A 27,094-nucleotide genomic window follows, 5' to 3' on the forward strand; every position below is an offset into this window, starting at 1 on the left:
GAAAATTTCTTATTAAAACGATATCGAAAGGATTTCTCATTACCTATAATTACAGTACAAAAGAATCATTTGCATATATTTAAACAGCATAACCACTATTTCGGGACCGACGTGTAAAATTTGAGAAGAATTTCTATCTTCAGGCGGAGACAATACGCAAATGAGAAAAACATCATAGTGATTTTGAGTTTGCATAAGCTAAAACCTCGTCAAAATATATGATTAACACAGAAGCTGCTGTATTCGATATGAATCTGGTGAGTAAATAATCAACAAATTGCGAGAGGAAATTGTCAGGTGAGATTTCAAGAAGAAATTCGCGTGCAGAGTGCGGTGTCTAATTTTTAGTTTACTTTCTGGTAATTGCATACATTGCAAATATTTTCACAAAAAAACGACTTCCCAATGACAATCTTTAGCCGTTTTGAATGGTCAAAGTATCCGTTACTCATTTTTTACCGTCGGTTCATTACCACTTATTTTCTGCTTTTTGTGCCGAATCTTTGAAAAACGTGCTAAGAATTTTATCGTTAATTTACGTTCTTAGGTTTTTATGTCAACTACTTTCTCCTAAGCAAAAGTCTTTTTTTCTAACTTTTTTGAGCATTTTTCTTTGTTTCATGTTTAACATATGTTACAGTTCAAGTTGATTCTCAGTTAGAGTTGACTTATCCTAGTTCGAGTCAACTCCAACTGAAACGAGGAGTAAAAGTTGATTTGAAAAATTTAAATCAACTTTTACTAGTTGAAGTTGACTCTTCCTAACTCTTGTTAGTAAAAGTAGATTATACAATTTATAGGAGTATAATCTCACGTGCATTTTTGATGAGTGTGCGTCTCTTTGTATTGACCGTTTCAACTACTTATTAGTCCAGGCTCTAACGTCGCCCCCGTTAGGTAAATTATTCTGATTCGATTTTTTTGCACAAACTTACTTAAACAAATACATCCTTATAACAAATACACAGTGTCAGGCGGTACCGCTATCGAAAAATTGTTTAACCAGTTTTTGTTAACCAAATTCACAAAAATAATTCTTATCTACTCTACCTCATATTATGTATAAGTTTTTATTGTGTGAAAATTGTAAATATAGATAGCAGTGCATGAAGGGTTTAAAGTGCGCCTGAAGTAATAATGTATTCTAAATGGGATTTACTTTTTCGCACTGTTTTTTAGCACACTTTCATATAATCAAATATCCTTAACTTTCGCCTTGTCATGGTGATGACATGTGAGCAATTAATTACAAAAAAAGTTTTGACAGTTTTGTGGTTTGACCGAAGTTTGAATCCAATTGTTGATTTTATGTCAAAAGTTTTCCAAAAAGAAATTGTTTTCTTCGGTTTTTCGGCGTTAGTAGATACACCTGGTCCAGCTAGTCCTAAACAGTGCTACAGTTTAACTCTTGAAGTTAAGTTGGAGATATTATGATTTTTTTAATTTTTAGAAATTGATACATTTATCTCTTTAACGGAAGCTTTTTTCTTACGAACCGTAACTCGCAGAGAAATTCTGCGAACAGCAGAAGAACGAGAGGAAAATTGTATGTAAGAAAAGTGCTACACATTAACTCTGGCACTCGAATTGACACCAATATGTCCAATTAGCTAATTTTGAAAAAAAATCCAAGGGTCCTTTGTTGATTTTATGTCAAAAGTTTTCAAAAAAGAAATAGTTTTCTTCGGTTTTTCGGCGTTAGTAGATACACCTGGTCCAGCTAGTTCCAAAAAGTGCTACACATTAACTCTGGCGCTTGAATTGACACCAATATGTCCAATTAGCTAATTTTACTCGTACTGTATTAAACTCTTAGTATGTGCCATAAATAAGCTGTTTTTCTATTAGTCCATTCTTTCACGGTTTTTGCCCTAAATTTTAAAAAACCGCTTGGATTGACATGAAATTTGGCATACGCATAGCTTACATGTCAAAGAAAAAAAGTGATATTGTGCCGATGTGTGCTTTTGCCCTGGGGGTGACTGTCACCCCCGCTTGGGGGTGAAAAAATATATGTCCAAAATAAGTCCGGAAATGGGCAAACTGACTAATTTTAAGTAACTTTTGTTCTATAGAGCTTTTTCGCAGTCAACACTTTTCGAGTTATTTGCGAGTGAATATGTTCATTTTTCAACAAAATAACCACATTTTTAGACGGTTTTTCGCAAATAACTCAAAAAGTAAGTATTTTGTAGAAAAAACGGTCTTAGCTAAAATATAGCCTATAAAAAAGTAAAAAAAATGGTGTACACGTTAGGTCTCTGGATCTCGTAGAACCAGAGTTATAGCCAATGAAAAATAGACTCATATTCAACAAATTTCAAATAGAATATTTCGACGTGAAATATCCAAAAAATTAAGCACTTTTTGGGAAAAACCCATTATAAATTTTTTAAAGTATTTAAAAAAAGCTTTATTTTTGTTTTTACAAAAAGTTTCTAGCATTAAATTTAAGCAAGTTACGCTCAAAATAAAGTTGGTCCATTTTGTTTTTGCAAAAAAAATCGGGAAGACCACCCCCTAATTAGCAACTATAATGAAATTAATCGTTACCGCTCCACAAATTATTTTACTTATGTTGTGTTTATATGATCTGTAAGTTTCATCGATTTAAAGTGCTTATTTTCTAAAGAATTTGGTTTCAAAGTAAAATTTTTAAAAATTTAAGTTTTGAAAAATATGCTTTTTTTCAAAATAACTTAAAAATTGTTAGAGATACCAAAAATCCCGAGAAACAAAAAAAGTCAGATTTGCTTTTCTGAATATCATGTATTTTTTTGTTTTTCTGTTAGACAAAACTTTATTGAGATTTGGTGTTTCTAAATTTGCTTACATTCGTGATCAGTGACTCGTTCAACCCCTTTTAACTACAGCCCTTTCAATAATAAGGACTTTGAACCCATGAAACTTACAGATCACATAAACAATATATACACGAGTCAAGAAACTTGGGAAGTCGTAACGATTAAGTTCATTTAAGATACTAATTAGGGGGTGATTTTCTCGATTTTTTTACCAAAACCAAAAGGGACTAACTTTATTTTGAGCGTAACTTGTTTAATTTTGATGCTAGAATTTTTTTCTTATAAAACAAAAATGAAGCTTTTTTAAACACTTTAAATAAGTTATAATGAGTTTTCCCCGAAATGTGCTTCATTTTTGGTTATTTCACGTTAAAGTATTCCATTTGGAATTTGACGAATATGAACCTATTTTTCATTAGCTATAACTCTGCTTCTATTAGGTGTAGAGACGTGATATATACACCATTTTTTTAAATTTTTTACAGGCTATATTTTTGCTAAGAATGTTTTTTCCACAAAATACTTACTATTTGAGTTATTTGCGAGAAATCGTCTAAAAGCGTGGTCGTTTTGTTGAAAAAATGAACATATTCACTGCCAAATAACTCGAAAAGTATTGACTTAGTGAAAAAACTCTATAGAACAAAAGTTACTTAAAATTAGCCAGTTTATCCATTTCCTGACTTTCTTTGTACGAATATTTTTTCACCCCCAAGAGGGGGTGAAAACCATCCCCAGGGCAAAAGCACATATCGGCACAATATCACTTTTTTTCTTTGACTTGTTAGCTATGTGTATGCCAAATTTCATGTCAATCCAAGCGGTTCTTTAAAATTTAGAGGTTTTGCAATATTTTACCGTTAAAGAACGGACTATATTTTTAATGGTGGACGAAAGTTCTCTGTCTCTTCCCAATGTGTGCAACACCATTTCATGCGTAATATAATCGGTCCATGGTATTTTCAAACTTGTCCTAAAAAGCCACATCTCAAAAACTTCCAGCTTTCTCATTAAGTGTCAACATTAATAGTCTAAGCTTCGGCACCATAAAGAAGAGTGGACCTTCTTATAGAGTGGATATACACTCGGGTGCAAAACCTTAGGCTTAGTGCACAGGCTTAGTGCACACTAAGCCTGTTGTCCGATTTAAGTGATTTTTTTACCATGTTATAGCCTTATTCATTAACAATATCGCTGTAATAATATTGTTGCTAGATAGGTAAACTGTCATTGTATACCGGGTGTACGAATAAAACTGTGTTTTTTTCTCTCAAAGTTCGCATCACCCTGTGGAATATTGTAGCATTTATAAAATACTGAAATTAAAAACCAACTATAGCCCAGGTTTTCTCAACATTCTGTGTTTAGCTTCATTCACTTATGTTGGATTAGTGTTGCCCAAATGCAAGACCAAGACGAGACTTAGAAAGTCTTGGTCTTGGTCTTGCAACAGTACACCTGGTCTTGGTCTTGGTCTTGGTATTGCGCTCCAGGTCTTGGTCTTGGTCTTGGTCTTGCAACAACAGTCTTGCAAGTCTCGCAGTTGCCCATTAGCCTATTACATATCTTAGAACAACATAACAGAGTAGGTAAATTTTAAGCTTGAATTATTTATTCGTTAACAATATCACTGTAATAATATTGTTGCTAGAATGTAAATTGTCGTTGTACCTATAGGTACCGGATACCGTACCGGTACCAATGAGTGTACCAATCAAACTGTGTTTTTTCTCAAAGTTCGCATCATCCTGTGGAATAGTTTAGCCTTTATAAAATACTGAAATTACAACCCTACTACAGTCTGATATTTTCTTAACATTCTGTTTTTTATTCATTCGCTTGGATAACAACAAAGTTAGGTATTTTAATAACTAGACATGTTTTTCATCAATACAGGCTGTTTTGAAATAAGTATGGCAAATTTTAAGGGCTAATCCTAAACAAACCGGTTACACGTAGGTATGCGCGCCATTGGTGAATATTAAAATCAATCTCATTCGCATGGCGAAATTTCATTCGCATATCTCAACCGGTTTTAGAGCAATAAATAAATCGTCAGTTTGTAAGAACAATTTTAACAGCCCCTATTGCGGAAACGAAGCATTTGCGAACATACGTTTAAAAGCAAACTGTCATTACTTTTTCGTGCAGAGTAATTACCCCTTAAAGTTTGCCATACTAAGTTAAAAACACCCTGTATTGATGAAAAACATGCCTAGCTAAAAAAGTACGTAACTTTTTATTCTCCAACATAAGCGAATGGATCAAAAAACAAACTGTTAAGAAAATATGAGGCTATAGTTGGGTTTTAATTTTAATATTTTATAAGCTAGAATGTTAGAATATTCCATAGGGTGATGCGAACTTTGACAAAAAAAACACAGTTTGATTGGTACACCCGGTATACAATGACAATTTACCTGCCTAGCAATAGTATTATTACAGCGATATTGTTAAAGAATAGGGCTATAACATATTAAAAAATTCACTTCAATCGGACAACAGGTTTAGGAAATTCAAGACATAAAAAATCACCCGTTTTTAAGGTGGTGCGTTAATTTCTTGGAGTAGTGTATATCACCAAACACAAAGAGTAACAAAAGAACAGTCGATTGATAAAACAAATGACCAATTTAATTTAACTACAGAAAAAACTGCTATAAATGTGCTTTTGTCTTGCATACATTTCACTGTAATATTTCTTTGTTCAGTATAATATCCTCTCTCGTTATTATTACTTTTAAATATGAGCCGCATTCTTTCAGCAAATTTTGTCTAACTGAAAGAGGTCATTGCACAATCAACAGAAAAAATATACATAATAGAGTCTTACTATTCTATATACCGATAAGATGTAATAGGTATATTTTTTATCAACTACACATTTTTAACGACATTATTGTCGGCATCGCAAGGTCGTAACCCAAGAATATTAATTTATGAATAAAGGCCGGCTAATCTCAAAACCTGGACAATTAATTTCAGAGCGAAGATGTCGTCTGCTGGAAAAGATGGTAAAAATATTTTATTTTTGCATTGTAATAATGATCTCTGAGTACGTGTCAAATGTGTCAAGTGTTATTTTAATAGATATTTTGATTCGCTATGCACCTATGTTTGTGGTACCTATTGTTCGAAATGCGCATAAGTCAAATTTTTCAATTTTTGTTAAAAATGTTTTTGCCTCTCATAGAGTATCTAAGAATATACCCGAACTAATATACTCTCTAAAACGACCCTCAGTTCTAACTGCAAGACGCAAGAGTCTTGCAGGCTTAGTCTTGTTCTTGCTCAAATCTTGCACGGTAAGTCTTGGTCTTGGTCTTGTTCAAATTACGCGGTCTTGGTCTTGGTCTTGGTCTTGCAAAAACGCAAGAACAAGACCAAGACTGCAAGACCAAGACCGATTTTGGGCAACACTATGTTGGATAATAAAAAAGTTAGGTACTTTAACAACTGGCTATGTTTGTCATCAGTACAGGGTGTTTCTAAATAAGTGCGACAAACTTTAGGGGGTCATTTTACACGAGAAAATAATGACAGTTTGCTTTTTAATCATATGTCCACAAACGCTTCGTTTTCGAGATACGGGATGTTAAATTTTTTTACAACCTGATGATTTTATTTCTTGCTTTAAAACCAGTTGAGATATTCAAATAAAATTTGGTGCGTTTTACGACGTAGTTGTTGCACATTTTTTGACATACAATTAAGAATTTAATATTCACCATTGGCGCTCAAACGGGTATTATGACCGATCGTATTACCCGTATGCACGCCAATGGTGAATACAGAATACAAAATTCTTAATTGTATGTCAAAAAATGTGCAATATCTACGTCTTGCACAGGCACAATATCACTTTGTTTCTTTGACTTAATAGCTATTTGTATGCCAAATTTCATGTAAATCCAAGCGGTTCTTTAAAATTTAGAGGTTTTGCAATATTGCGCCGTTAAAGAACGTACTATAATATTCTGAATTTAATGGCGGTCCGCAGAAAATTAGTCTACAGTCCAGATGCGGACCACGGTCCGCCAATTGGTGACCCTGTTCCATAGCATATTCTAATGCTTTAACTTAAAGAAAAATAGTACTGCATTTTATGCATAGGTAGTATTTATTAACAAAGTTGAGATTTTATGCATTTTTACGTTAATCTCATATTTTGCGTCAAATCAAGCTATAGTGCATATATTTCGTTTTTATACATAAAACGAATATTTTTTACTTTTTAACATAAAATTTCATTAATCATCCTTTATACTGAGAGGTAATATTGTAAATTTCCATGTATCTAAAATATTATACAGAGGGTTATTGTTTATTGCTTCTTGTCTCTTATCGTAGTAGTATAAAGTAAACCTTATTGTTTTTACAGTATAAGTTACCTTATTGTTCCCACCTGTGACAGTCGCGTCGCGTCGGTAGGTACTGATTACTGGGTAAAAAGTTAAACAGACCCTTCCTCTCATTATTTTTCATTTATTGTTCAACAAAAATCTTTTCAAACTAATACACGTTTGTTATCCAAATTCCTTAATCTAAAATCCTTAACCCGCCAGTGGTCGCTTTATGGTATTTTCTCTCACAACTTTTTTTCTGGGAAAATATACGCGCTGTAGTTCCTTCTAGTCTCCTAACTATCAACTATCCTCCCTCGACAATCTAATAGACTCGTCCGCTCATATAGAGACTTACCAATTAACAATTATTGCGTACTGCCGGTATTACTTCTTGAGATCAAAGTGCCGACATGGAAGAGGTTTTAATGTTCCTCTTTATACTGTGGTATCATCATATTTTTGAGTCAGTGCGCTTCATGTGAGAGTTTCTCTCATCGAGCGACCACCGGCGTCACCAACTGTGCATAAAAATTAATTTAATTTTTTCTCTTAAAACCTGAAATAATGTCCTTTTATGATGTAATAAAAGGCGCCGTGGATGTGGTCGATGATATGAAAATCCTATATTCTGTTTCACGGGTTAGTTGTAGATGGTCACTTACCATATATTTTTCAATGTTAAATATTGGCGGCGCGGCGTCAATAGTCACATTTTATATAAAGATAATAATAATATAACAGAAAAACGTGTTTTTAAAGCAAATGGCTTTATATTTGATGAAACTTCATCTTTTTTATAAAATTTTGTAAAGAAAGGCAAAAGTTGGATATGTGAGAGAAAATCACACGCGCGACCACTCGCGTAACAATTTACCTAGCGACCAATGCCGGGTTAAAGTGAGTACATATTATGTCTATGTGGATAAAACAACATCCAGATCTAATTTTAGAAAAAGGAAATGTATACTTTAGTCTTCAGGGTCCGTGGAAAAGCGCTAAGTTTTTCAATACATTTCTTCAAAAGGGGAGACAAATTGGACCCGGAGAATTACAGAGGAATGAATGTATTAAAATCAACACTAAAATTAACAACCAAACTCAATGACCAGTGATAACAAACAAACTGAATAAAACTATTATAACATTAGCAGAAGAACAACAAGGTTTTAGGTCGAGAAGATCTTGCACCGACGACGCATGGTTAGCATGTTAGATTCACGTATACACTGATGATGATCGGTCATCCGATCGAAAACTAGTTCTGTTCTGTGATGTAGCCCTTTTTAGGGATTTTAACAAATACACGTTTAATAAATAAAGGATTGTATTTTTTTTTTAATAAAAAAATAGGAAGTAAAAAGGGAGAATAACAACTTAAAATAATCTGCTGTGCAGACTATGCTTCAACAATCTGCCACAATGTGAAGACACGTCAACAATAATCAGTGGTGGATCTGGTCATTTGCCTTGGGAGGGTAAATTTGCTTTAAGGGGGAAACTTCCAATGAAACACCAACCAAAAGACATAAAAAAGATTAACCCCAAACTACATAAAAGACATAAATAATAACTTATATGTATTAAGTTCCCTTAATTTTCCTAACAGGGTGTTAATTGGGTTAAATTTGTGTGTCTGTGGTTTCAGTTTCTTGTCAGCTAATATATTTTTATGTTTCAACATTTTCCCCCTTACTTTAAACCTTCTTAGGGGGGGAACTTCTCTATTTCTTTTTCCGCCACTGACAATAATTATTATTCATCGAATGCGAAAAAGCGAAAAAGCAATAGTCTCTGTTGGCCGAGAAAATATTATAATGGAGAAAAGTAAAACAGAATTGAATAATTAAATTTTGGAATTGAATAAAAGAGGCGCAAATATAAACAAAATGTATTAAGTACAATATAGAGAACCAAAATGTAGATATTAAAAGGAAAATTAAAGATTTTGAAAAGGATTGGATTCGCAGACGGTGCGAATAAGTTGAAGAGTTTAAATAGTATAAAAAGAGATACGACAGCTTTATATTCTACAGAAAAAATCAAATAAATGACCGGAATAAAACTCATAAGCTATGTACAGTGATCCAAATAAGAACGGTATATTCTAATATAGGACATTGAACAGCAGCTACATAGTATTCTGGTTATAGAACATCAAACAACTTTTCCGGTTCTGCGATAAATATTTAAAAATAAATGTACATTTTACTGAAGGGACAGCAAACTAAGGGAAGCAAAGTAAATGGTTTTAAATGAGTTTTTAACAGAGCTTGTTCTTCAAAAAGTTCAAATTATATGAAAATTTGTAGTCCCAACACATAGTAGTATTTCAATTTACCTGCAAACTCTCACTGTATATTTCTATTGTCATCTTATTTTATAACGATTTAGAAGTTCAACTCCCTAGGATTTTATAGACATTTGTTCGTTTTATGACTAGGACGCCGAAAAAAAAATGTATAGAGACAAGCTACGCACCCCCAATTAATTACAGGGTCGTTTATTTTTCGGCGACAAAAGAGGTACTTAAAATACTTTGGATTTTTTATGCGGCCATCGTATTTTTGTTCATTTTAACTAATTAATTAAACCTAAGCACTGTGGTTGTTTGTATGCTTATAATGTGGGTACATGGTTGCCATCGTATGGTAAAAAAATAGTAAATAGCGGTTAATAATCAAATAATGTCAGACAAATAATAGACCAGCGCGGATCTGTGAAAAAAGGTCTATTTTTGGATGAGCGAGGTGGCATTCAGATTTTTGCAGATAAAGTTAGGTAACAACTTCAACAATAATAATGGACTTAACGAAGTACAAAAACTCGAAGAAGTACCACAAATTTTTTTTTATTAAAAGGTCATACAGGGACGCGTTTCGGTTCATCACGAACAATCATCAGCTAAAAATACAGGAACAAAACAAGCTGATGACGGCTCGGCATGAGCCGAAACGCGCCCTTGTGTGACCTTTTATTATAAAAATTTTTTGTGGTACTTCTTCGAGTTTTTGTACTTCGTTACCTCGAGAACACATTTGAGAAATCTGGATACTTCTCTTCATGTTAAATAATTGACTTATTATGCTCCTTCTCAAATATGCCCGGAACATTAATAAAAAAATTAAAGTATTTAAAAATTTCGAAAATAATCGATTTTTTTGTATTTTCTTTGCTTATAACTTTAAAACGATTCATTTTTGGCACAAAGTCGTAGGAAAATAAAATAAAGATAATTGAATTTTGTATGATAAACGACTGGTTAAAAATGTCCTAAATTATTACCCTTCCTGCAAAATAGCAATAAATACAAAATAAGGGGGCAAAATAAGCCTGTTTTTATTCAATGTTTTTCAACCACTTTGGTTGCACTTAGAACTTTCGTAATTCGCTTAGAAAATTCTTTCAACATACTTAAATCGTTCACCAAATTTCATTAAATCGACCTGATTAATTTTGCAGAATAATTTTGCAATCTAATTTTTTTTTTTAAAGTTTAAAATTTTTAAAAACTTTCTGAAGAAAAACTAGACCATTTAGAAGTGCTAATTTTTTTACATATAGGATGAGTAATGAGGAACTGTACATACTCCTACCTCGTATCCAGGCCCCTATGGGGAATAACAAATGACCATTAAAAAGTGTCTGCTCCCATTGTTTAATAATATACAGGGCGAGTTTCGCATTTTGACAGAAATTTGTATTCGTCATAATTTTTGAACGGTCAGATCGATGTGTCTCTTATTTCGGTCAATCGTTACACTATTGCCACCTAATCAACTGATTTATTCAAACTAGAAAAAAATCAGGTCCGGCTTTAAAAAAATTAGTTCGTTTGGGTCTTAGAAAAAATTTCACCCTGTATAAGCTTTTTGAAAACTCTAATATGAATTTTACAAATTAGACAAATAGGCAATTAAAATAACATATTTATTTTTTTCCGCACACGATTGCTTAATTTTTTATAAAAAAATTAAATTTGATTATGAATTAAAAGTTTGGTAAAGTGAACCATAGATTTAAAAAAACTAACTTTTATTAACAAAATTAATTTTTTTTTTTGAACAAATATTTAATTTATGTTACCACCAATCAACTGATTTATTCAAACAAGAAAAAAATCAGGCCCGGATTTAAAAAATAAGTTCGTTTTGGTCTTAGAAAAAATTTCACCCTGTATACGCTTTTTGAAAACTCTAATATGATTTTTACAAATTAGACAAATAGGCAATTAAAATGGCATATTTATTTTTTCCCCACACGATAACTTAATTTTTTATAAAAAAAATCACATTTGACTATGAATAATTAAAAGTTTGGTAAAGTGAACCATAGATTAAAAAAATAACTTTTATTACAAAAATGAATTTTTTTGAACAAATATTTAATTTATGTTACCACCAATCAACTGATTTATTCAAACAAGAAAAAATTCAGGCCCGGATTTAAAAAATAAGTTCGTTTGGGTCTTAGAAAAAATTTCACCCTGTATACGCTTTTTGAAAACTCTAATATGATTTTTACAAATTAGACAAATAGGCAATTAAAATGGCATATTTATTTTTTTCCCCACACGATTACTTAATTTTTTATAAAAAAAATCAAATTTGACTATGAATAATTAAAAGTTTGGTAAAGTGAACCATAGATTTTAAAAAAATAACTTTTATTACAAAAATAAATTTTTTTTTGAACAAATATTTAATTTATGTTATCACCCAATCGACTGATTTATTCAAACTAGAAAAAAATCAGCCCCGGATTTAAAAAATTAGTTTGTTTGGGTCTTAGAAAAAATTTCACCTTGTATACGTTTTTTGAAAACTCTAATATGAATTTTACAAATAAGACAAATAGGCAATTAAAATGGCATATTTATTTTTTCCCCACACGATTACTTATTTTTTTATTAAAAAATCAAATTTGACTATGCATAAAAAGTTTGGCAAAGTTTTTGCATAGATTTAAAAAAATTAACTTTTTTTACAAAAATTAATTTACAAAAACAACGTTTTTCTTAAATTTAAAAGTTTTACCATTTTTTTTGTCTATAACACGTCTAGATCTAAAACTTCCCATAACACTTCTTTTGGACTCTATAGTTTAACATAGACGTGATCAAATTGATAAATTTTAAATTTTTCCACCTAATTTTTGCGATTTACAAGTTTGCAACTTTTACAAGAAGAAGACTGAAAGTCTACAACAATTTTCATAGTCTTCATAATGGTAAGAGGTATGTGCTGTAAAAATTTCAGAAAAAAAATATTAAAATGGAACAGAATTGTAGCGAGTTAAACCGTGAGTTAATTTTTTTTTTCATTTTTAGAAAATTCCGATTTTGACAAATTTGATTTTTTAATAAAAAATTAAGTAATCGTGTGGGGAAAAAATAAATATGCCATTTTAATTGCCTATTTGTCTTATTTGTAAAATTCATATTAGAGTTTTCAAAAAGCGTATACAGGGTGAAATTTTTTCTAAGACCCAAACGAACTAATTTTTTTAAAGCCGGACCTGATTTTTTCTAGTTTGAATAAATTAGTTGATTAGGTGGTAATAGTGTAACGATTGGCCAAAATAAAAGACACATCGATCTGACCGTTCAAACATTATGACGAATACAAATTTCTGTCAAAATGCGAAACTCGCCCTGTATATTATTAAACAATGGGAGCAGACACTTTTTAATGGTCATTTGTTATTACCATAGGAGCCTCTGTACGAGGTAGGAGTATGTACAGTTCCTCATGACTCACCCTGTATAAAGAAGTTTTCTAGCTATCTAATACACTTTACAGAACTAAAATCGGATAATTTAAGTGAGAACGTTTGAGTTGGCATAAATTCATTTTCTCGATAATAAGCGTCTCTGCAGATAAATCCCGAAACAGGTCGATTTTTATTTTTAAATTCTAATTTTTTGGTATATATATCATACTAGTGACGTCATCCATCTGGGCGTGATGACGTAATCGATGATTTTTTTAAATGAGAATAGGTGCCGTGTGATAGCTCAATCGAACGGGTATTCAATTTTGTATTCACTAATATAAACACTAACATAACTATTTATACAGGGTTTGAATTAAAAAAAATTGAATTCAATTAGTTCCAATACTTAGATTACGTCATCACACCCAGATGGATGACGTCACTAGTATGATATTTATGCCAAAAAATTATAATTTAAAAATAAAAATCGGACTGTTTCGGGATTTATCTCCAGAGTCTCCTATTCTCAAGAAAATGTATTTATTCCAACTCAAACTTCCTCACTATATTTGTTTATAAGCCAAAATATTGTTTATAATTTTAAAACAGTGCTGAGGCCGCTTAAATAATCTGATTTTATTTCTGTAAAGTGTGTTAGATTAGATAGGTAGAGAACATCTTTATATGTAAAAAAAATTAGCAAACTTTTTAGTGGTCTACGTTTTGTTCAGAAAGTCTTTAAAAAATTTGAACTCTTTAAAAAAAATTAGATTGCAAAGTTATTATGCAAAATCTATTACGTCGATTTTAATGAAATTTGGTATACGGTTCAAGTATGCTCTGAGAATGTTCTAAGTCAATTATGAAGCTTCTAAGTGCAACCAAAGTGGTTGAAAAACATTGAATAAAACAGTCTTTTATGCCCCCTTATTTTCTATTTATTGCTATTTTGCAGAAAGGGTAATAATTTAGGACATTTTAAACCAGTCGTGTGTTATACAAAATTTAATTATCTTTATTTTTATTTTCTACGACTTTGTTCCAAAATGAATCGTTTTAAAGTTATATGCAATGAAAGTAGAAAAAAATCAATATTTTTTAAAATTTTTAAATATTTAAATTTTTTTATTAATGTTCCGGGCATATTTGAGAAGGAGGATAAGTCAATTATAATTATTGAAGTTGTCACCTAACTTCGTCTGCAAAAATCCGAATGCCACCTCTCACATCCACCTCAAAACAAATCCATCCTGGTCTATAAGTAAATCGTTATTATGGCAGTACTGATCTGTTCTGCACCTATACTACATAATATGTTCATTAAAAATAATAAACAATTACATATTATTATTTCAAAATACGTATTAAGTTTTAATATTTGCACTTATTCTAGAAAACTGTATCTTCTTCTTCTTCTTCTTTTTGTATAGACATGACTCTGTTTTTTCAATGTGCCTCTAGTAATTTGTCGTTCCATCGTTTTCGTGGTCTTCCCACTGATCGTCTTCCTATTGGGGAACCATCTCTCGCCCTCTCTACTACTCTATTTGTTGTCATTCGGCCTATGTGGTCATTCCAGTCTACTCTTCTGTTTCTTAACCAGTTACTAATTTTGTCCACCTTGCATCTCCGTCGTATATCTGTACTTCTAGTCTAGCTCTGTTTCATAAAGTCTTACCATCGATTTTTCGAAGGATTTTCATCTCCGCTGTTTCGAGCAATATTTTTGTTCTCTCTGGGTCGGGTCGTGTTTCTGCCGCTTATGTCATTACGGATCAGATTACTCTTTTGTAAATTCTGCCTTTCATTTCTTTTCCGAATTTTTATATCTTCATATATAGTGTCATTCAGACAACCTGCAGTTCTGTTTGCTCTATTCACTTGATTTTCCACTTCTGTTTCGAGCCATCCGTTGTTAGATAGTGTGATGCGTAGGTATTTAAACTCCATCACTTGTTCTATTATCTGACTCTGCAGCTCCAATAAGATATACCTACATCTTATTGGATTTGCTGTTATAACCGTGCATTTTGTCTTTTTTGAGGAAATTAACATGTTAAATTAGCAGTTATATTAAATTCATGCAGCATACGTTGTAAAACATCTTCTCTTTGAGAGATAAGTATTGCATCGTCTGCATAGCAGATTACTTTAAGTTGTTTTTCTTCCATTTGGTATCCTTTTTTAGTGCTTACTTTTTTTATTATTTCATCCGTAATCAGATTGAATAATAAAGGACTCAAGGAATTTTCCTTTCTTATCCCTTTGCCAGCTTCAATTGGGTCAGTTAGTTCATCTTTTACTTTTACTGTGTTGTAATACAACTGCCCACATTACCCCACACTGCTTGGGGTAATTGCGGGGTGTATCGACTAGCTCTGTGGTTAGCACAGCCGTTTGCAAGCCCGGATAAAATGTGGAGGGTGATTGGTAAGGTTAGCAACCTACCAATCGGAAAAACGAATACCGCTTAAAGAAACAATGTGAAGAAAACTATATCTAACGTATATATTATTTGCAACATGCCAACAGAGCTACATCACCGCCACATATGTGAGGACAAATATCAACAACGCAGAGCTCTTATCTGATTTCAATAGTCAAAACATTTAAAATAACACAATCAAAGTGGGCGAAAAGCCCAAACATTCTTTGGTTAGCAAATTGGGCCTGGTTAGCAAGAAATTAGGCGTTAGCCATCCAACCTCAACTGTATGCAATCTTAATTCAACCCAACTCAACTCAACTCAACTAATTCAATTCAATTCTGAATTGGCTCAAAATTCTGAAATCAATGGGTAGAGGTAGAAAACATACATCTAATCTAAGGCCACAAAGAAATTTTCATTTTCAAATCAGGCAGGTATCGCTCAGAAACAAACCTTGCTTTGTCAGCACCGACCAGAAGGCCAAACCCATGCCTTAACATTATTATTATTAAACACTTGCCACACAGCTAACTCATACAGATAAAAGTAGAATGCAGATTCTATCTAGATATGCAGATTCCTGAGATCCACACACCCCAATCCCAACTGTCTCGCTGAAACTTGGAGGAACAGAGATTTAGATTCTAACATATGATTTATACTACCTCAACCTGAGAACTATGAAAAATTCGTTAACACAATCATTAAAGTCGCCAAAAAACATATTCCTAGAGGAGTTAGAAACGAGTACATACGAGGCTGATAGCCAGCGAGCGACTCTACGAGGACTGTTAGTCTGGGCTGATTACACTAGTCAACAATTAAACAAAAAAAGTTGCGACTGATGTTAAAATAGCTGTATAGAGAGTTCAAAGCATCCTGAATGCGAATTCAAACACCAAAATGATCCACCACGTATATATTTTTAGTTATCTTCTTCTTAAAGTGCCGCGCATTTCTGCGTAGGCGTTCACCGTACACTGTCTGGTCAGGTGAAATTTTAGATTTGGAGTTATAGAATGCATCAAATATGGCTGTTTATTATAAAAATTCTTATATACTATATACATGTAAGTTCAGAACTAGAAACAAAAACTATATTAAGTCTTTTGTACACAATTTTGTGCATATCCCAATTTTCCCATAACACTATTTGGATTAACACAAACATACATTTTATCCTGCATAGTAAAAAACAACGAAGATAGCTCCTGGTTACGGTTCCTAAATATTATAAGTTGTCCCGGCTAGTAAATTCCATTTAAAAAAAATCCGATATTGTAATCTAGAACCTAAGGGTTAAGCATGTCCTTTGAACAAGTGAAGGTCTCGAACTAAATCATTCTTTTCTGATATATCATCAGGTTCACTTTTGTCACCATACATTTCCAAATCTTTCTCCCAATTTGCCGAGGTACTGGAACTGGTAAATCTTCTCCATGAAAAACCGGTTTTATTGCTGAGGCACATATTAACCCAACATTATTACCCTGAGGTAATATCTGGATAAATTAAATTTTATGCTTGCTCTTCCTTGAAAACCCAGACACTTATGTCATGCAGGAGTAACAGTCGTTAAAATGGTTTAGAACTACAGTGGAACTTGGATATTACGACCTCGGTAGTTACGTCACCTCGGTTGTAACGTCAATTTTTAATAGGTCCGGCCAAAAGCTATTCGATAATATTATTAAAAACCCGGTTTTAGAGGTAAAAATAAAGTAAATCTCGTCTATAGCGTCATAAAATTTTACAGTAGGTTGTTGTTTTTTCATTTTATGAAGAATAAAGTGCAATGCATTTCCAGCTTTGCGACATTGCTCCTTCCAAGAATGTGAGAAAGGCCCATTATTCCTTTGTGTACAGTTATGTGAGCTTGGCAGTTTATGATTTCTTATTATTTATCAGTGCCATCATAAAGAGTCAAATTTTCTGCTGTAATAAAATAGTACAAATAATGCTGTAATAAAATTTTGCCTGGTTAAAGTTTCATTTTTTTCTACCTCTTTTATAACGTCACTCTGATATAGCGTCATTTTTTTACTGGACCCTTTAATGACGCTATAACCAAGTTCCACTGTATATAAGTTTAAATGGTTAGGTTTACTGATTAAGGACTACCTTTGGTTTATTCTTTATTTAAATGTTAATGAGTTATTCGTAGACATTAGATATCCCAGTGTTGCCAAATTATGCATAATTTTTAGGAAAAACGTTAATTTGATAAGATCACGCCCCGATATATTACAAATGACTGTTTAAAAAAAATTAGTAAAATACTCATAACTTAAAAATCATAACTCATTTTTTTGAACAAATCATAACTCAAGAATCTTACGTGTTACGAACTTTTTACCATCCTAATTATATTCAGAGAGCAAAAATTAACAAAAAACAGCATTTTGCATTCGAGTCGCAAATTGGTTGTAAACTAGTGTTATCGGAGAAATGGCCATTTTTGGGAAAAGTTATTTACCAGCAATTTTATTGCTAGAATCGAATCTTATGATTGTATATATTAATAATACAAATATGCAAAGTCCGCAGATAGTGTGCTACTTTTTTTATAAACAAAATGGCGCCCAAAAATCGTGTTTTTTTCAATTTTTGCTCTATAACTCCAAAGATTTTAACTTTAGACAAAAAACACGCAAATAAAAATTTACCGCAATTAAATTCTGCATAGAGAGGTGTTTTTCTCGATTTACTTCGACGAAAACTTTCCCTGGAAAAAGCGGGTTTTTCCAACAAAATCTTTAATTTTCAACTAAACTTTCAGATAAGTAGTTGTTAATCAATAATTCAATATCTTGGTAGTGTAAAAGCCCTTTCCGTATATATTATAATTCCAGAAGCCAATGGAAATTTAATAAACAGTTTAGCAAGAATTGAAATGTTAATTAAAAATTTACGGTCGCTATAATATCGACAATAATTATGATGCATAAGAATAACTATGATTTTTTCATAAAATGACACTATACCTATCTAATGTACTTTACATAATTGAAATTGGACTATTTAAGCGGCCTCAGGAATATTTTAAAATTACAAACAATTTTTTGGCTTATAAACAAATAGAATATCTCGGGAAATATTAAACTAAATTAAATTGTGAAAACGGTATTCGAAAGACAGCGGCTGGACGCTTCTTTAAAAGAAAATATATTTAATTATGACGAGTGGTTCCTGAGATACAACCTGTCAAATTTGACCGAAATTTACGGCAAAGATATAAACAATAAGATCATAACTTTCAAACCATCACCTTTTTATTCTTGTCCTCTTTCTCCACACCAATTTTCATATCTTTAAAATCCTCATAACATATATTATTATAATAAAAACTATCGATAATACGTGTGAAAATTGCCAAAAATAGCAAAATTCCAATCAAAAATTAGGTTGGAGAAAATGTAACCCTCAAAGTTCAAAATCGGTATACGTTAAAAAAATGCATTTTCTCGGCTTCCCATGGAGCAACTTCCTTCATTATTTTTTTGTTCTTAAGAACTCGAACTGGTATTCGAGTAGAGCCATCGAACTAACGCATTATTAAATGTCAAACTTGCTTTTGTTTTGTTATAATAAATTAATTTATTTATTATAACACAATATTTTAATTTGTTTAAATAAAAATTGTTTAAATAATTATACAGCTTTCAAATGGGAATATTTATGTTTTTAACTTTAACACTTGTAGTAAGTTTATCTAAAAAAACCCTACAACTGGAAAAAATATGTAATTTTCTGTTCTTATAAATAGATTATTCTATTATAACAAAACAAAAGCAAGTTTGACATTTATTAACCCTTAAACGCCCAAGGGTGGGTAAAAAGTGTCCACCTAATGCGTATTCCCTTGTAACATATTTATTACGTGTTTAAAAATGTTCCAAAAATTATTTATTGTTAAAAAGACAGCCTTTTATCGAATGTTAAATTGGTTCTACCGATATTTTTGAAAATAAAAGTAATATCTTGAGTTAAATATGGGTGGGCATAAAAAGTACACACTTTGCAAAACTTGTAACTAAGGGTTTCTATTTAATTTCTCGTTGGTAGGAACATGATTCATATAATTATCGACGTAATTACATAATCCACATAATTATCCACCAATGAAGAGGCTGAAAGGAAGTATGTGGAGAAAATCGACAAATCTGAATTACTGGCTTTTACTGGTATGTTAATTTTGATGTACATTGTAATTTTGTTGTAAGGTTTGTAAATTGTTTATATTAATATTTTAGAAGATGCTGTGTTTATTAAGCATAAGATTCTTAAGTTTAATCCATTTCCAACAACTCTCAATAAATATATCAGCTATTTTCGAGGTGGACATTTTTTACCCACCCTTGGGCGTACATGGAACCTAAAAAAGGTTGGGCGTTTAAGGGTTAATGCGTTAGTTCGATGGCTCTAGTCGAGTTATTAGGGAACAAAAAAAGAATGAAGGAAATTGCTCCATGGGAAGCCGAGAAAATGCTTTTGTTAACGTATACCGATTTTGAACTTTGAGGGTTACATTTTCTCCAACCTAATTTTTGATTGGAATTTTGCTATTTTTGACAATTTTCACACGTATTATCGATAGTTTTTATTATAATAATATATGTTATGAGGATTTAAAAGATATGAAAATTAGTGTGGAGAAACAGGACAAAAATAAAAAGGTGATGGTTTGAAAATTATGATCCTATTGTTTATATCTTTGCCGTAAATTCCGGTCAACTTTGATCGGTTGTATCTCTGGAACCACTCATCATAATTAAACGTTTTTTATTGTAGAAGAAGCATCCTGCCGCTTTATTTCGAATACCGTTCTCACGATTTAATTTAGTTTAATATTTCCCGAGATATTCTATTTGTTTATAAACCAAAAAATTGTTTATAAATTTAAAATATTCCTGAGGCCGCTTAAATAGTCAAATTTCAATTCTGTAAAGTACATTAGATAGGTATAGTGTCTCTTTATGAAAAAATCATAGATATTCTTATGCATCATAATTATTGTCGTTATTATAGCGACCGTAAATTTTTAATTAACATTTTAATTGTTGCTAAACTGTTTATTCAATTTTCATAGACTTCTGGAATTATAATATATACGGAAAGGGCTTTTACATTAGCAAGTTATTTAATTATTCATTAACAACTACTTATCTAAAAGTTTAGTTGCAAATTAAAGATTTTGTTGGAAAAACCCGCTTTTTTCGCGGAAAGTTTTCGTCGAAGTAAATCGGAAAAAACACGTATCTATGCAGAATTTAATTTCGGTGAATTTTTATATGGGTGTTTTTGGTCTAAAGTTAAAATCTTTGGAGTTATAGAGCAAAAATTGAAAAAAACACGATTTTCGGGCGCCATTTTGTTTATAAAAAAAGTAGCACACTATCTGCGGACTTTGCATATCTATATTATTAATACATACTTTTCCTTGTATTTTGCTAATTAGCCCAGAGTATATATAGAAAACGAAAGATTAGAAATCGCAGCTCTTGAATAGTCCGGACGAATCAAGAAATTTTAAACGAGCAACCAACTCCTACCTTCCACAAACTAATCCAAATTTTAGTCCTGATTAAATTGTTAATATAGTGAAGTGAAAGCGCCCAAAGCAACAGCCGACAAAGAGCACTCACACACGATAAAGAAGGAACTAAGTGCATTAAAAAAGTACAGAAGGAAAAAAGAGTTGTGATAAATACATGCAATTTTAGGGCACATCTCTATTCACCTTTTTAGGAATAAAGATAATTATACCTTTATAATGTTTATTTTAATAAGTTACAGAGTTGAAAAAAAAAAGATAAAATTTAAAATGAATTTTAATTTTAAATATCTAATTAGAAAGAAAATTTTTGGTTATTCTAAGGGACTTTCGGTCATAATGTAATCTTTCATTCTGCGATTAAAATTTTCAAAAATACTTATTCTAGTAGGGGAGGAAAGTATGCTAAATTTGCAGTTACTCTAGCGCAATGGGGATCTATTGGTTTGTGAAGATTGGTTAAAACCAAAAAAAGTTAAGTAAAATTTTCCGTATAAGTGGCGACTTTCCAATTTTTAATTTAATTTTCCATTTCCAATGGGGTCGTTTTTTGATCTGACGTTTATTTCTCGAATTATTCTGTTTTTTATTGTGAAACTTTGTGACTCGCCCATTTCCTTACGCCTCGCTCAAATCGTCAGATTTTGAAATATACATTGTTCTGCATGTACTTATCTTATCTTCATCTGACGATTTCGAGTTTTTCTAAGAATAGATTTTTTTCGGACCCCCCTTAACGGGCTCCCCTGTATTAAGATCCAATATAATTATGGTAGGAGTACATTTACAGGTTAGACGGTTCATCCCAATGAACCTCGAGTAACAGCAAAAATCCCCGCTTGGGCTCCTTACCATTAATTTTCTCAGGATTCGTAAAAAAATTAATGACACATTGGCGCAAAATTTTGCGCCTATACGCCCTTAAGATGAGATATATAAATACATGCAGAAAAATATCGAAATTAGAAAATTTTAGACACTTAATCTTTATTAAGAATACTTTCTTATGTAAAAAATATAGATTTTAAATAATAAATTACAAATTTAAATCAACACAATAATAGACCTGGATCCCGCGTAAGAAAGAAAAGTTGATTAATAGCAAGCTGAAAATTTGTTAATAGCTTAACGGTGTCTAGTCGGACAAACTTTGATGCACGGGAACACTGGAACAAGGGAAGTTTTAACTGTGGAGCATGATAAACGTGTCGTCCTGACAAGTTTATGATTGTGAAAAATAGCAAGTTGTTTTTAAGTTTATTCGATAGCCAACGTTATGTAATATATGCGAAAATGTTTGTCCGACAAAAATGTTGGGCATTTTAACGAGTCCGACACGTAGAACATGTCACATCACAGAAATTATGTTGGTGATGAATAGCAGTCTGATTTTTGCATGAGAGTTTAGTGAAAGGTTAAAAAAGCAATTGGAAGTTCTATCCGACAAAATTAATGGGAAGTTTTCGTAGTCGGACATTCTAAACAGGTAAGATATAGACAAAAATGCTGGTGATAAATAGCTTTCCGACAAAGACGAAATTTAATTAAATAAATTATTCCTTACCAAGAATGACTGTTGTCGGAAAAAAATAAGGGGTAGATTTTGTAGTCGGACAATTTAAAAAAATAATTTTTGAAATTTCAATAAGGGGTGATTATTCTATGTCAAAAGTACCTGCAATCAATTACAATCGATATCTTTCGATTTATGTCAACATCATTTAGATACCTCACTGTAATACATTTATAGTAGATTAGGCAAATTATATTATGGATTGAGTGGTCTAGCTATCTTTGTCTGCCACATGCGCGGGATCGCTTGGTTAAAAGAGATAGATATACCACCATCGACTTTTTGAACTATATTCCCTGTCTACCCTTATGTCTATGAATACATTTCCATTTAAGAAAAACTGTCACTTTTGACAATAATTCATAATAAATTGCAATCGTAACTTCAAATTTAAACTAATCGATTTATTTTGGCAGCAAATTATTTCTTGCCATGTGACATATTAATTACATTATTTCATTTGTAGAAAGTTGAGAAAAATTACGTTATACAATTTTAGTAATAATTTATTTAGGTACCCTTTTTCAATCAAGCATAGCACGAAGAATGATATTCAATAGAACTTTCACAATTGTCTGGCAACTGAACCTCATTGAATTGATGACCAAGTATTTTACTAACTTTGTAAAATGTTCGAAAATTACTCAAAAATTTTCCGTTGAATGGTTTCACTTTTGATTTGGCGCCTTAAAATTTAATTGACACTCAAAAATAGACACAAAAACACTCCATAGTTAATATAAATTTTAATTTCCAACACACGTAGCAAACAGAAACTCAGAGACCATGTACTTTCAAATACTACTTTGTATAGCACAAAGTGTCACACTGACAAATGCAGCCTTCTAAACATACTTCTAAGCATAATGTGTCATATTTACGTCTATTCTTAAAAGCACCGAAGTTTTAGACTCTTCACATTTTTCAATGTCGTTTACAGGGTTAAGATTTGAGTATGGAAAAAAATGTATACAACGTTTTTTGTAGGAAATTTTCCGTACTTTCTGATGCGCCTAATTAGAAAATCCTAAGAGATTGCTTTCGTATGTTCTTTGACATTTTTTATTGTCATCTTGAGAATATCTAGAACAAAATCAACCCAAAAAATAATTGTTTTGCAATATATACATGCACTGATACTTACTGTCTATCCAAAGTCAATTGAAAATTGAAATTGTATGATGAGGTTCAAATATATATTGTTTGCACATCAATCCGAGAATACGAGGATATCGTGCATAGGTTGGTTTCGTTGCGTACAGTGCTTTGTGCAGTAAAACAGATCTGTTAAATAATATATTTGAATCTCCTCGTAAAATTTCAATTTTCAATTGACTTTGGATTGACAGTACCTCACTATTTTTGGAGTGTGCATGTATATGTATGCACATGCAAATATGTGAATATAAATAATAATATACAACTAAAATAGCTTTATCAATATGTGACTAAGTCATTCTGAAAAAATGTATTTTATTTATTTCCTTCGATTTGCCCAAACTTTTTGTCCGATATATAACTTTTTGCGTTACAAAATATAATTTGTACATAAACAAATCAAAATTAGCTTGCTATTTATCACCAACATTTTTGTCTATATCTTACATGTTTAGAATGTCCGACTAGGAAAATTTCCCATTCATTTTGTCCGACAGAACTTCCAATTGCTTTTTTAACCTTTCATTAAACTCTCATGCAAAAATCAGACTGCTATTCATCACCAACATAGTTCCTGTGATGTGACATGTTCTACGTGTCGGACTCGTTAAAATGCCCAACCATTTTGTCGGACAAACATTTTTTCATATATTATATAACGTTGGCTATTGAATAAGCTTAAAAACAACTTGCTATTTTTCACCAACATAAACTTGTCAGGACGACACGTTTATCATGCTCCACCGTTAAAACTTCCCCTGTTTCAGTGTTCCCGTGCATCAATGTTTGTCCGACTAGACACTCTTAAGCTATTAACAAATTTTCAGCTTGCTATTAATCAACTTTTTTTTCTTACGCGGGATCCAGGTCTATAATGTACAATTCGTTCAGGATTATTGGAATCGACCGATTTTTATCCTATTGAATAAGTCAATAACAAATCAGACCACCCCGCATAAAGCTAGAGATGTTCTTCTTAGACCCGAATACTGAACCGGAAAACTGAATTAAAGAAAAAAGAAAACTGTCGTCTCCGCAGATTTATCAGCGGCTACGACACTGTCTGGAGGCCATATCAACAAGATTCTGCGCGAAGTCCCACGTTTAAATTTCAAACTTGGAAATAAAGAAATTGAGTAATGGACTTTTCTAAAGCTCAATCTTGTCACCAATTTTGTTTAATTTGTAAATTGCGGATATACCCAAAACCAGATACAAAAAGTTAAATTTCCGGGGTAACTGGGTGTCACAATCTGGGTGTTCTTTGTTACAGACTTTACTTTCTAAAGAACATATAACAAAACTTTCTGCTTGCATTGCAACTGAAAACAATATCCTTTATAACCTATGTAGCATTACTTGGGGAGCTTCAAACCAGGCTATGCGAATATCTGCATTGGGTCTGGTCTTTTCAGCAACTGAATATGCCGCCCGTGTTTGATCAAACAGCGCTGAAATCAAAAAAATTTAAGTACATTATAATTAAACAAGGCAATGCAAGCTATCATCGAAATCACTAGGTCTGTCCTACTTAATGGATACCTATCCTAAGCCAGATCCCTCCACCAAATATTCGAAGAAGATTTTGCTTTTAGGAGGGAATTACATAGAGACATTACAAACCTTGAGCCGGAAAGTCCAGACATCCGCCCTTAGTATCAGCCAAACAACAACTATCCGAGACAAAGTTTGATGTTGTCATTTCCTGGCAGAAAAAATGGTCTCAGATATTACTCCACAAGCTCAGAACATCCCATGTAATACAAAAAAACACCTGGCTTTGAGTTATCAAAGAAAACATGGACACGCCTTAATAGGTTTCGTACACACCACGGCAAATGTGGGGATTTCATAAACGTCTGTGCTACTATCTCCCATGTGTGATTGTGGTGCTCCAAGACAGCCTGCCAGTTCTGAATCTACCTTATTGTTCTGAAGATTCTTCTGTAGAATCCCGATTGGGGTACTTCTTCGTATTCTTCAGCCTGTTTGCATCCACTCCTGGACAAAGGCCTCCCCATGACTTTTCCATTGTTCTGTGTTTTGTGATATTTGGTGCCAATTTCTCCCCATTTTTGCTTTGATGTCGTCTAGCCATCGTTTTTGTGGTATTCCTCTACTACGACTGTACTCCGTGGTCTCCAATGTACAATATTTTTCGTCCACCTTTCGATGTTATGTCGTGCCACGTGTCATAGCCAGTTCCATTTCATTTGCGCAATTCTTTCAATTACATCTTTCACCTTCGTCCTCAGAGACAGAGGTGTAACCAGGATGATCCTAAGGGGGGGGGGTTACAACAACTAGATGGTCTCTGGGAGTATGGAATAGTCATGGTGTTAAGTGTAATAGAGCTCAAAGTACAACCAAATGGGGGAGGTTACAACCCCCAAAACCCCTCCTGGTTACGCCTATGCTCAGAGTTACTCCTAACATAGCTCGTTGGATCGCCCTCTGTGTCATGGTCTCCATTCCATAGGTCATAACTAGTAGAATACAACTGTTGAATACTCTGTTCTTTAGATTTATTGGTATGTAATATTTTTATTTTTCAACATATTATCATTGCGTCTTTCTACTGCTGCTCAAGTCATTCGGATTCTTCTAGTTATTTCTGCTGTTTGATGCTATTTGCCTAGTTTGATCGTGTGACCTAGGTATATAATAATATTCTCTTCGACACTTTCGATCTCACTTCCATCGATTGTGATATATTGATTTGTCATCACTTTTGTTTTATTTAAGTTCATTTATAAACCGACTCAGATTCTTGTTTAAGCTCTTTTAGCATGCAGATTAGTTCCTCTGTATTGTTGTTTACGAGTACTATGTCATCGGCAAACCTACAGTCGGAAAAATGAAAGAATACCCATGAACGAACATATAAAACACGCTGTATTTTCCTGTCACCGTGTCACAAAGAAAATTGTCCAGTTCAAGTACATATAACAATAATTATTACATGTACTTGCGCTAGCCAATTTTTTGTGTGACACGGTGACAGGAAAATACAGCGTGTTTTATATGTTCGTTCATGGGTATTCTTTCATTTTTCCTACTGTAGATGACTTAAAAATCTGCCATCGATCCTAATTCCACATTCCACGTTGTTCCCAATTTAACTTTTTGAATACATCTTCTAATGCAAGAGTAAATAATTTTGGTGTCTCCTTGTCTAACTCCTCTTCTGTGAGAACTCCTCTCTCCGTTCTTATTTTGCTTGTTGTCAGACCTTCTGATACATTTATTTACATAGTTGCATTGTCGTATATGTATTTTACGAGTATTCTATATCTAGAATCAATCCGTGCGTTATTCATTCCTTCTAGTATGGCCCAGAGTTCTATGGAATCGAATGCCTTATTGTAATCCACAAATGCCAAATGAAGAGGTTCATTTTATTCGTTACGCTTTTCGACAAGTGTCCTTATTGTCAGTAGGTGTTCTATAGTACTATAACCGTACTATAACCTAATGATGCCGTTCCTCAAATAATGTGTCCACGTTTGCATGCAACT

At 32.4% G+C, this 27,094-nt stretch overlaps 1 pseudogene; it reads left to right on the forward strand.

The window, feature by feature from the left end:
* The first annotated feature begins 218 nt into the window (after positions 1–218).
* Positions 219–27,094, forward strand: part of LOC126885550 (uncharacterized) — a 42,640-nt pseudogene continuing 15,764 nt past the window's right edge.

The sequence above is a fragment of the Diabrotica virgifera genome, chromosome 5 (assembly GCF_917563875.1).
Source record: "Diabrotica virgifera virgifera chromosome 5, PGI_DIABVI_V3a".
NCBI lineage: Eukaryota > Metazoa > Arthropoda > Insecta > Coleoptera > Chrysomelidae > Diabrotica > Diabrotica virgifera.